This window comes from Lynx canadensis, chromosome C1 (genome assembly GCF_007474595.2).
Source record: "Lynx canadensis isolate LIC74 chromosome C1, mLynCan4.pri.v2, whole genome shotgun sequence".
Taxonomy (NCBI): Eukaryota; Metazoa; Chordata; class Mammalia; order Carnivora; family Felidae; genus Lynx; species Lynx canadensis.
Window position 1 is genome coordinate 138677324 of NC_044310.1, and position 13896 is coordinate 138691219.

Sequence of the window (13896 nt, forward strand, 5' to 3'; positions counted from 1 at the left end):
ATGCCCATTTTTCAATTGGATTATTTGTTTTTTGGGTGTTGAGTTGTATCAGTTCCTTATATATTTTAGATACTAATTCTTTATTGGATATGTCATATGCAAATATCTTCTTCCATTCGCTAGGCTACCTTTTTCTTTTGTTGATTGTTTCCTTCACTGTGCAGAAGCTTTTTATTTTGATATAGTTGCAATACCGTATTTTTGCTTTTGTTACCCTTGCCATAGGAGACATATCTAGAAAAATGTTGCTATGGCCAATGTCAGAGAAATTACTGCCTGTGCTCTCTTGTAGGACTTTTGTAGTTTCAGGTATCACATTTAGGTGTTTAATCCATTTTTATTTTATTTTTGTGTATAGTGTACGAAATTGGTCCAGTCTTATTCTTTTGCACATAGCTGTCCAGTTTCCCAACACTATTTGTTGAAGAACCTCTTTTTCCCATTTCATATTCTTGCCTCCTTTGACTAAGATTAATTGACCATATAATTGTTTTTATTTCTGGGCTCTCTGTTCTGTTCCATTCATCTATGTGTCTGTTTTGGTGCCAGTACACTGTGTTGATTACTACAGCTTTGTAGTATATCTTGAAATCTAGGATTGTGATTCCTCCAGTTTTGTTCTTTTTCTTAAAAATTTTTTTTTAATGTTTATTTATTTTTGAGAGAGAGAGAGAGAGAGAGAGAGACAGAGCATGAGCTGGGGAGAAGCAGAGAGAGAAGGAGACACAGAATCTGAAGCAGGCTCCAGGCTCTGAGCTGTCAACACAGAGCCTGACGCGGGGCTCAAACCCACAAACCATGAGATCATGACCTGAGCCGAAGTTGGACACTTAACCGACTGAGCCACCCAGGCGCCCCCGGTTTTGTTCTTTTTCAAAGTTGCTTTGGCTATTTGGGGTCTTTTGTGCTTCCATACAATTTAGGATTGTTTGTTTTAGTTCTGTGAGAAATGCTGTGGGTATTTTGATAGGGGTTGCATTAAATCTGTAGGTTGTTTTCGGTAGTATACATATTTAACAGTTTTGTCCTTCTGATCCATTAGCATTGAATATCTTTCCATTTGCTTGTGTCATCTTCAGTTTCTTTCATCAATATTTTATAGTTCTCAGAGAACAGATTTTTCACCTACTTGGTTAAGTATTATTCTTGGGTTTTTATTTTTTGATGTAATTATACATGAGATTGTTTTCTTAATTTCTCTTTCTACTGCTTCATTATTAGTGTATAGAAATGCAATGTATTTCTGTATGTTGATTTTGTATCCTGTGACCTTACTGAATTCACTTATCAGTTCTAGTAGTTTTTCTATATATAATGTCATGTCATCTGCAAATAGTGAAAGTTCTACTTCTTCCTTACCAATTTGGATGCCTTTTATTTTTTTGTTTTCTGATTCCTGTGGCTAGAACTTCCAGTACTATATTGAATAAAAGTGATAAGAGTGGACATCCTTGTCTTGTTCCTGAGCTTAGGGGAAAAGCTCTCCATTTTTTGCCATTGAGTATGACGTTAGCTGTGGGTTTTTCATGTATGGCCTTTATTATGTTGAGCTATGTTCCCTCTAAACGTGCTTTGTGGACAGTTTTTGTCATGAATGGTTGTACTTTGTCCAATTCTTTTTCTGCATCTATTGAAATCATTGTATGATTTTTAAATTTTTTTTTTCAACGTTTATTTATTTTTGGGACAGAGAGAGACAGAGCATGAACGGGGGAGGGGCAGAGAGAGAGGGAGACACAGAATCGGAAACAGGCTCCAGGCTCTGAGCCATCAGCCCAGAGCCCGACGCGGGGCTTGAACTCACGGACCACGAGATCGTGACCTGGCTGAAGTCGGACGCTTAACCGACTGCGCCACCCAGGCGCCCCAAAATCATTGTATGATTTTTAATCCTTTCTCTTATAGATTACTTTGTACATCTTTTAAAGACATTCTTCATTTCTCTTTCTTTTTTTATTTTTATTTTTATTTTTGAGAAAGAGAGAGAATGTGTGTGAGAAAGGTGGACAAAGGATCTGAAGCAGGCTCTGTGCTGACAGCAGAGAGCTGATGCAGGGCTGGAACTCAGGAGCACTGAGACTATGACCCAAGCTGAAGTTGGACGCCTAACTGACTAAGCCATCCAGGCACCCTGCTTCTCTTTCTATTTGAGTATTTAATCAACAACTGTTTTATGAGGCCTTATATACTTGAAAACATATTATCATAACCTCATATTTTAATGACTATATAGCTATATATCCAATTGTAGATTTTATGTTTCCTTCAATACTTTGAAAATCCATGGTCTCTTGTCTTGTTACCTTCATCATTTCTAATTTTTTTCTCCACATCTCTGTTATTCAGATAGTAGTGACAAGCCCTTTGTCTTTCTTTTATATTTCTATTTCCTTGTTTTTCCTTAGCATTGAAGATTTCCTGAAACTTGTCTTCAAATTCATTAATTCATTTGTTATTTTAATTCTACTTTTTATGAAATCTATGTTTCAGATTTTATAGTTTTCGTACCTCATAGTTCTGCTTGCTTCTTTGTTTTCTTATTCTTGTTACCTATTGCTAATATGTTCCTTTATGTCTTTTGGGATGTTTATTAGGCTATTTTTAAATCTTGGGCCATTAGATCTAACATTGCAGCTTTTCTTAGAATCTTTATGCCAATTTTATTTTCTTTGGAAATAGTTGTGCTCCTTGCAATGTCTTGATATTTGGTTTTGTAGGACCATTTCCCTCTGGATTGACTATTGTATCTGGCATTACATATAGGGAGAGGCCAGCACTCAGTCCATGTCATTCTCAGTGAGCTCAGAGGATGGGAGGTAGGTAGGAAAGCCCCAAGCCACCGATAAAATCACAATTAATAATTTATCAAATCAACAAAGTGATACCTGAAGTCTGTACTTCAACATTTCCCCTCATTCCCCCATCCCACCAGAAAGAAGCAGCAACCAAAACTGATGATTGTTTTTCACCAACTCTCTAATTTGGTGCAAAAGAATAGGGACATGACTGCCCAATGTCCCCTCATGTTTTCTCAGCTGTTTATAAGTACTCTGTTTACTCCTGAAGGCATTTCTATAGTAGTCTGAGCCCCTGCAGATATGGGAACAGTCAGTTTTTGTCTCAAGGCAATGAGAGGAAAGAATCCAAAACAGAACTCCATTAGTTTACTTCCTATTTTGTCTTCCCACAGCCTATAAGCCTCCTCTTGTCTAGAACCTCAGGTTCCATGGCCCAAGCACATTTTCAAGTTCAAAATGGTACTCTATACCACCTTGCCTTTTTGAGGAGTTTTCAAGTTTTCTTATTCTTGACTTTTCCTGTCTATAATTTCTACTGGAGCTGATGCTTAGAGAGAGATCCAATAGTTGTTCTAGTCAACATCTTGGTATTATCATCCTGGAATAAACTCTAACAGAAGAAGAAACTCTAACAAAAGCTTTACCTATGTGTGTACTTTTTGACCCAGGGATCACATTTCTAGAAATTTCTTGTAAGTATATTATCAAGATGTTTGATGTTTGAAAACAATTAAAATGCCCAACAATAGGAGTTAATTAAATAAACCTATATTGATAGAATAAACTTTTCTGAGATAACTAATTTTTTGCTACTCATTTTTGTTTTTAAAAAACTGAATGTCAGGGTACCTGTGTAGCTCAGTCAGTTAAGTGACCAACTCTTGATCTCAGCTCAGGTCTTAGATCCTCAGAATCGTGAGTTCAAGCCCCACGTTGGACTCCACTCTGGGTGTGGAGCCTACTGAAAGAAAGAAAGAAAGAAAGAAAGAAAGAAAGAAAGAGAAAAAAGAAAGAAAGGAAAGAAAGAAAAGAAAGAAATGTGAGAAGTGCTTAGGTGGCTCAGTTGGTTGAGTATCCAACTCTGGATTTCAGCTCAGGTCATGATCTCATGGTTCTTGAGTTCGAGCCCCACATCAGGTTCGAGCCCCACATCTGCGCTCACATCTCAGAGCCTGCTTGGGATTCTCTCTCTCTCTCTCTCTCTCTCTCTGCTCTCCCTCACTTCTCTCAAAATAAATACATAAACATTAAAAAAAGTGAATGTCTACATAATGTGCAGTAAAATGGGACAGAGATTATCTTCTAGTATAAAATGATGGGTGGATTTATTTTTGCTGTCCTTTTTTATGCTTTTCTAAATTTCCATGATAAGCATATATTGCTTTTATACTCTAAATTAGGAATATATATATATATATATATATATATATATATACAGACACACACACACACACACACATATTTTAATAAAGCAGAACTAATCAACTGGAATGTGGGGGGCTGGATGTGACAAGCATTTAGTTTGCATTTTTCTTCTCTGTTCACTTGATTTTTTTTTCCTAAAAATTTGAAATCAAGGAAGAAAAGGAAAATTACTGATTGATATAATTTTCACCGCCTTCTTAAAATATGGAAAATAATTCATCTGAATAATCTAACATTTGTTTTTGGAGATGTAAAGAATAAAGGACATCACAGTGGCTCATACTATTCATTTAGAAGGCTTATTTGACCTTTGTGGGCTTACATAGGTAGCCCTTACATGTGGATATTTAGCCCTTTTATGTGGATATATTTATAACTCTATTAAAATGCTTTTTCAGGTGCATCTGGGTGGCCCTTTCAGTTGAGCCTCTGACTCTTGATTTCAGCTCAGGTCATGATCCCAGGGTCATGGGATCAAGACTCACATGTTGGGGAGCCTGCTTAACATTCTCTCTCTCTCTCTCTCTCTCTCTCTCTCTCTCTCTGTCTCTGCCCCTCCTCCCTACTTGTGCACATTCTTTTTCTCTCTAAAATTATATATATATATATATATATATATATATGCCTTTTGAACTGATTATTTTACTTCCTATGTCCAACTATAACATTCTTATGAGGAAGGTATTATGCCTACTTAATCATGTATCCTCATACATATGGTACATATGTCCTCTGACCTCACTGACAATGGCATAGACTTAGCGCTGTCCTCTCTCCTTATGTAATGACAGATACAGTAAACAATCCAGGGGAGAACAGACTAAGAATTACCAGGGATGATATAATTAGCAAAGTCTTTAAAACAGCTAATTGTTTACTTATTCAGGGATTTAAAGAAAAACATTAAAATAATGATACATGAAATGAAATATCCACTGGATGGGTTAAGCAGTGCATTAGACACTGCAGATAAAAATATAAGTGGACTTCAAGAAATTTTCCAAACTGAAGCAGAGAGTAAGACAACTGTAAAAAAAAAAAAAAATGAATGACACCTTAGTGTCCTGGTACCCTGTAGTCTAGAAACTGTGTAATCGGAGTTCCAGAAAGAAGAAATATTTCAAGAAATTATGACCAAAATTTTTCCATGTTTGATGAAAAGTACAAAAAGTTCAACTAATTTCAAACAGGAAAGAAAACCACACCAAGACATAATTTCTGAAAGCCAACAATAAAAATAAAAATCATAAAGGCCCAGAAAAAAGGCACATTATATATACAACACAAAAGATAAAAAAATTTACTGACTTCTCTACAGAAATACTGAAAATCAGAAAACATTGGAATGAGATCAGCACTGAGAGAGGAAAGCCATGAACTTAAAATTATATATCCAGTAAAAACATCTAAAATAATGACCTTTGCAGATAAAACAGCAAAGTAACTGAGGAAATTCATTACCAGTAGACGTTTGTTACAAGAAATGTTAAATGAATTCTTAAAGTAGAAGAAAAACAGTACTAGATGGAACACAATTCACACAAAGAAATGAAGAGCCCCAGAAATGGTAAATATATAGGTAAATAAGAGACTGCTTTTTTCTCATTTAAATTTTTAAAAGATAATTGAATGTAAAAAATAGAAATATCATGTGATCCAATAATTATACTGGATATTTACCTAAAGAAAGTGAAAACACTAACTTGAAAAAATATATGTACCCCTGTATTTATCACAGCATTATTTACAATAGCCGAGGTATGAAAACAACCTTAGTGTACATCCACAGATGAATGGATAAAGAAGATGAGGTAGGTGTGTGTGTGTGTGTGTGTGTGTAGTATTCCATAATACATATGGAATATTAGCCATAAAAAAGAATGAGATCTTGCCATTTATTACAACATGGATGGGCCTAGAGAATATAATGCTACGTGAAATGAGTCAGACAAAGAAAGCCAAATACAATATGATTTCAGTCATATGTGGAATTTAATAATCAAATGAACAAAGAAAAACAAAAAACAAATAGGTGGTTGACATAGAGGACATGGGTAGGGGTATGGAGAAAATAGATAAAGGGAATTAAGAGTATATTTGTCACGATGAACACTGATTAATCTATAGAATTGTTGAATCATTATATTGTAAACCTAAAATTAATATAACACCGTATGCTAATTATACTGAACTAAAATCTATTTTTAATTAAAAAAAGAACTATTTAAATTAAAAGAAGTAATAAAAAGTAAGAACCAAATTGTGAGGTTTATGATGTATGTAGTAATAAAATGCATGACCACAGTGCAAAGAATGGGAGGGAGAATTGGAGGTAAAATGTCATAAGATTTTTACATTATTCAGGAAGTGGTATGGTATTATTTAAATCTATGCTGCAATAAGTTAAAGATGCATATATAAACCCTAGAATAACCACTAAAGATATAAAGGCAGCTAATGAGACAATAGAGAAGATAAAGTGGAATACTAAAACATTGGATGTGTTCAAAAGAAAGCAGGAACAGAGGATGAAAGAAGAGATGGGCCAAATAGAAAACAATAGCCAGATGGTAGATTTATATCCAATTATATGACAATCATATTAAATGTAAATTGTCTAAACACTCCAGTGAATTGGAATATTTTGTTAGATTAATAATCTAGTAAAAATTCTATACCACAAGAGTTGGCAAACTTTATCAAAGAGTAGATAATCAGCATTTTAGGTTTGAGGACCATACAGTTTCTGTTACACCTACCCAATTCTGCTGTTGTAGCTCAAAAACAGCCAAAAGCAAAATGTAAGCAAGTGTTTCTATCAGTATTTCAATAAAACTTTATTTACAAAAAAAGAAAAATAGCTGTCCTATGGGCCATAGCTTGCCAATCCCTAGTATATTGGATAGAGGAAGTGTTTTTTAATATAAAGACACAGATAGGTTAAAAGTAAATTAACCATGCTAACACAAATCATCAGAAAGCTGAAGTGGCTAAATTAATTTCAAAGTAGACTTCTAAATGAGAAGAAAGACATCTTTACCAGAGATAAAGAAAAAACTTGATAAAAGTTCATCAAGGGGCTCCTGGGTGGCTCAGTCGGTTGGGCGTCCGACTTCGGCTCAGGTCATGATCTCACGGTTTGTGGGTTCGAGCCCCGCATCGGGCTCTGTGCTGACAGCTCAGAGCCTGGAGCCTGCTTCAGATTCTGTGTCTCCCTCTCTCTCTGACCCTCCCCCATTCATGCTCTGTCTCTCTCTGTCTCAAAAAATAAATAAACATTAAAAAAAAATTAAAAAAAAAAAGTTCATCAAGAGGACATAACGTCATGTGTATGCACCTAACAATAGATCTTAAAAATATATGAAGCAGACACATAGATCAGTGGAATAGAATAGAGAACCCAGAAATGGACTAAAACATGTATGGCCAACTAATCTTCGACAAAGCAGGAAACAATATCCAATGGAAAAAAAGACAGTCTTTTCAGCAAATAGTGCTGGGAAAACTGGACTGCGACATGCAGAATGAAACTGAACCACTTTCTTACACTATACACAAAAAGAAATTCAAAATGGATGAAAGATCTAAACGTGAGACAAAACCCATCAAAATCCTAGGGGAGAAAACAAGCAGCATCCTCTTTGACCTCGGCCAGAGCAACCTCTTACTAGACATGTCTCCAGAGGCAAAGGGAACAAACAAAAATGAAATATTGGGACTTCATCAAGATAAAAAGCACAGCAAAGGAAACAATCAACAAAACTAAAAGACAACCAATGGAATGGGAAAAGATACTTGCAAATAGCATACTGGATAAAGGATTACTATCTAAAATCTCTAAAGAACTTATCAAACTAAACACCCAAAAAACAGTCCAGTGAAGAAATGGGCAGAAGACATGAATAGACACTTTTGAAGACATACATATGGCTAACAGACACATGAAAAGATGCTCAACCTCATTCATCATAAGAGAAATACAAATCAAAACCAGTCAGAATGGCTAAAATCAACAACTCAGGAAACAACAGATGTTGGCGAGGACGTGGAGAAAGGGGAACCTTCTTGCACTGTTGGTGGGAATGCAAACTGGAGCAGCCAGTCTGCAAAACAGTATGGAGGTTCCTCAAAAAGTTAAAAATAGAACTACCCTACATTGCAGCAATTTCACTACTAGGTATTTATCCAAAGGATACAGAAAGGCTGATTCAAAGGAGCACATACACCCCAATGTTTATAGCAGCACTATCAACAATAACCAACTTATGGAAAGAGCCCAAATGCCTATCGACTGATGAATGGATAAAGAAGATGTGGGATGTGTGTGTATGTGTGTGTGCAATGGAATATTACTTGGCCATCAAAAAGAATGAAATCTTGCCATTTGCAACGATATGGATGGAGCTAAAGAGTATTATGCTAAGCTATATAAGTCAGTCAGAAAAAGACAAATACCATATGATTTCATTCATATGTGGAATTTAAGAAACAAGACAGATGAAGATGGGGGGGAGGAAAGAGGCAAACTAGAAAACAGACTCTGAGCATTAGAGAACAAACTGAGGGTTACTGGAGGGGAGGTGGGTGGTGGGATGGGTTAAATGGATGATGGGAACTAAGGAGGGCACTTGTGATGAGCACCAGGTGTTGTATGTAAGCAATGAATAACTAAATTCTACACCTAAAAATAATATTATAGTGTATAACAACTAAATGTATTTTAAATAAAAACTTGAAAAAAAGATAAAGAAAGTAAATTAAACCCAAAGTAACTATAAACAAAGAAATAATATAAAAGCAGAAATCAATAAATTAGGGAATACCAAACAATAGAGAAAATCAGTGAAAGCACAAGAGCTCTTTGGAAATATCAATAAAATTGATAAACTTCTTGCAGACTGATCAAAAAATAAAAGAGAGAAAGGAAAAGTCATTAAAAGAATCAGTGGGAAATATTCATGATAGCCCTCAACTTGAGTCATATTGCAGTCTAGTCTGGCTGCTATCCCTGATGGCATAGGTATCATTCTGGGATATCCCTTACTCATTTGTGAGATTCTCTTTTTCTCTCTCCTATGTGAAACTCCTTTTTCTTAAACCTTCGGTTTTTATTTTGTTCTCTCATTTTTGTAGAGTGAGTTTTCCAGTGGTTTCTTGAAAAAGAATGTTTAGGAGGTAATTTTATTTTATTTTAACTTTTTAAAGGTAATTTTAATTCTAAGGGGTTTTTTTTTTACTCTTGTATTGCTTTTTTTTTAAATTATAGTTGACATATATCATTAGTTTCAGGTATACAACATAGTGATGTAACAATTAGGTACATTACAAAGTACTTACCATGATAAGTGTACTTATTCTCTGTCACCATACAAAATTATTACAATATTATTGACTAAATTCCCTATGCTGTACTTTTCATTCCCAACATTCTAAGTTTTAAATTTCCATAGATATTAGATCTTTCCACTTTGGTTTCATTTGTATTGCCTTAACCTGTCATGTTTTGTAAAGGTAATTAGAAGTAGCTGTTGAAAAATGTTTTTGTGCCACCATTAAAAAATAGTTTCTATTTACTGGCTGTAACTACATAAAAGAAGTATTCTGAAAAATTGTCTTTTGTAAGAAAGAAAATTCTATAAGACATTGCTATTAAAAGAATAAATTCTGTTCATCATACTTTGTTATTCACAATTGTTTTTGCCGAAATAGATATATCCATTTGTATAGATTTCCTGTAAGTCAAATTAAGATATTTTTCATCACTAACATCAGTAAGACTTCGTATCTCGGAAACTTGGTGTCTCTTGTAAAATGCAAGAATGTAGACAACCTGCTAATCCAAGTGGTCAGTGGGAAAATTTAGCTGGAGACAGTCCTAATTCCTATTGTTGTTTCATATAAATTTGAATGGATATTGCCTAATTCATCCACAATGACTGGGACTATTTTACTGTCAAACACAGGGGATTTTTTCCCAGACCAAATGGTGTGTGTATAATATATTTGTATGAATACATATTATATGTATAAATACATAATATATATGTATATGTATATAATATATATGTACGAATACATATAATATATATCTGAATCATATGTATATGAATATATATGTAACATGTATGCAGCAAATACATTACATAACTATTTTGATGTACCTCCATCAACATTTACCAAATATGGGAAATTAATAGTTATTACTTGAAAAATATATGGCAAATTATATTTGCCAAAACTGACAACAGAAATATTTCTGATTCCACATGTTCTTCCAGAACATATCCATTCTCTCATGAAGAGGTAAAGTTTGTTCCCCTTTTCTTTGAAATCCGGCTGCCTTGATGAGTAGAATGCAGTGGAAATGACATTAGGTAGCTTCAGAAGCTTAATCATAGTAGATAGTACAGCTCTGCCTGACTTTATATCTCTCTTGGGGTGCTCACCCTGGGAACTCCAGCCCTGATATTGTGAGGAAGCCCATGCCACAAGAGAGGTCCTACCAGGCAGAACCCCAGCCCTTATGTTGTGAGGAATCTCAAGCCACATAAGAGGTCCTACCAGGCATGTGATTAAGATGATTCCATGCCAGGCCTTCAAGCTGCCCCATCTGGCACTGAGTTAAGCAGAAACAAGCTAATATTGCTGAACTCTGCCTGAACTTGTAAACAATATAGGTTGTTTATTCTGCAGCAATAGTAACTGGTACACAAAGAGTGCTGTTTTCAAGTAAGTTTGGAAAATAGTTAATTTGAGCATCAAAAGAAGTCTCTTTTCTATAAGAAAGACTTCAATGTGCTATATGTGTGATATTCTCCAAAAAGATCATAGAGTACTTTATATAAAGTATCTGATATGTTATCATTGGAGAATGCATGTCCATGGTCATCATTTCAGTGGTTATGTATTCTATTAATAAACCATCATGCCCTTCATTTATCTGTGCTTACACATTTAGAATATTTACAACATTTTGCTGTTACATGTTTTAGGAAAAGCTTGTTTTTGTTTTTATTTACATAGACTCTATTCTTCATAGTGGAATTACTGTGCTATAGCATCGGAAACTTTTTTTAAAAATGTTTATTTATTTATTTATTTATTTATTTATTTATTTATTTATTTATTTATTTTGAGAGAAAGAGGGAGCAGAGGAGAGGCAGAAGAGAGAGAGAATCCCAAGCAGGCTACAGGCTGTCAGCACAGAGCCCAACACGGGGCTTGATTTCATGAACTGTGAGATCATGACCTGAGCTGAAAGAAATCAAGAGTCCAGACACTTAACCGACTGAGCCACCTGAGCTCAGTCTAATGACTAGCTATACTAACGTCTAAAAAATGAAAATATTTTACATTACAATAATCAATACAAATTGTATCATTTTCTCCAAATCCTTGATAGTTTTTAACATTTAACTGCAGAGTTGTTTTAGTTTGAATTTGTTTAACTAGATTAGCATTTAACTGAATAATTATACTGTAGCCTATCCAAATCGATGCATAAAACTAGCCATTAGAAACGCTAACAATGTGGCAGATTTTTATAGTGATTTTAATATTAATACATTTCAGCATTTCAATCTGAATTCATACCTATAATTTTGACATTTAAAAGAAAAACAATAAATAATAAATGTGGTAATGTGTGAAAGGAGAAAACATGTTATCAATATAGATTCTATGATTTCTTATTGACACAGTTCTCTAGAACATACTTCCCATGAATGTCTACTCTACAAAGATATCATGTATACTGTACTATCATTTAAAGTATAGCTAAGCAAAGTGATCTGACTCTTAAACAAATACATCATGCGATCCAAATGAATGTTAAATCCTCCAAAATAATAATCTTGAGAAACTGTATATTTATCTCAAAATGGTAACCTTCCTTAATATTTTGAAATGCCTCTTTTAGAATTGTCTTCTAAGCTTGAAATGCAGTCTTGATTACGTTGATAGTCCTCCCACCTTCTTCAACATTGCTGAGCCTCGACAAGGCTTATTTGACCATTCTATTTCTGTTTTTTTTTAAAGTTTTTTTTTTTTAACGTTTATTTATTTTTGGGACAGAGAGAGACAGAGCATGAACGGGGGAGGGGCAGAGAGAGAGGGAGACACAGAATCGGAAGCAGGCTCCAGGCTCTGAGCCATCAGCCCAGAGCCTGACGCGGGGCTCGAACTCACGGACCGTGAAATTGTGACCGGGGCTGAAGTCGGAGGCTTAACCGACTGAGCCACCCAGGCGCCCCTATTTCTGTTTTTTTTAGAACTACTTTTTTAGCAACTTTAGAATATGCAGTATAGTATTATTAACTGTAGACACTATACTGTACATGACATTGCCATGACTGAGTTATTTTATAATTAGAAATTTGTACCTTTTGACCCTTTCACCCATTTGGCCACTCCTGCCCCCACCTCTAGCAAACATCAATCTGTTCTCTGTCTGTAAGCTTGTGTTTTGGGGGGTTTATTTTTTAAGGGGTGGTCCACATATATGTGTAATCATATGATATTTAGTTTTTGTCTTTCTGTGTCCAACTTATTCCCTTAGCATAATGCCTTCAGTGTCCATCCATGTTATGTCAAATGGCAGCATTTTATTTTATTTTGTTGTTTATTTTTTAATGTTTATTTTTGAGAGAGAGAGACACACACAGAGTACGAGCAGGGGAGGGGTAGAGAGAGAGGGAGACACAGAATCTGAGGCAGGCTCCAGGCTCTGAGCTGTCAGCACAGAGCCCAATGCTCTCACGAACCACAAGATCATGACCTGAGCCTAAGTCGGACGCTTAACCAACTGAGCCACCCAGGTGCCCGAGCATCATTTTATTTTTTTATGGCTCAGTAATACTCCGTTACATATATGCATATACATATACATATATACATATTCATATATATATCACATTTCATTTTTAGGGCTCAATAATATTCTATTATGTATGCGTATTCTTATTTTAAACATGTTCTTTTTTATTGAAGTATAATTAACCTACAATGTTATATGAGTTTCAGGTGTACAACATATTGAGTCAACAATTCTATACCACTCAGTGCTCATCATGATAAGTGCAGTCACTATCTGTCACCAAACAACATTAATACACTATTTTGCCTATATTCCCTATGCTGTATTTTTCATCTCCGTGGAAGGTTGTATCTCTTAATCCCTTTTGTCTACTTTACCCATCCCCCACCTGCCCACCTCCCCTCTAGCAACCATTAGTTTATTCTCTGTATTTAAGAATCTGCTTTTTGTTTTGTTTTGTTTATTTTGTTTTTTAGATTCCACATATAAGTGAAATCATTTGTACACCACATTTTCTTTATTCATTCATCCATTGATGGACACTTAGTTGTTTCCATGTCTTGGCTCTTGTAATGCTGCAGTGAACATGGGGGTGAAGATATATTTTCAGAGTAGTGTTTTTATTTTCTTTGGTTGAATACCCAGAAGTGGAATTGCTGGATAATATAATAGTTTTATTTTTCATTTTTTTGAGGACCGTCCATATTGTTTTCATAGTGGCTGCACCAGTTTACATTCCTACCAACAGTGCATAAAGGTTTCCTTTTCTCCATATCTTTACCAACACTTGTTACTTCTTTTTTTTTTTTTTTTGAGAATAGCCATTTTAACATGTATGAAGTGATATCTCATTGTAGT

General features: G+C 34.9%; 1 long non-coding RNA gene across 1 annotated transcript in view; it reads left to right on the forward strand.

The window, feature by feature from the left end:
- Positions 1–13896, forward strand: part of LOC115520475 — a 221750-nt gene that overhangs the window by 183059 nt on the left and 24795 nt on the right. The window lies entirely within an intron of this gene.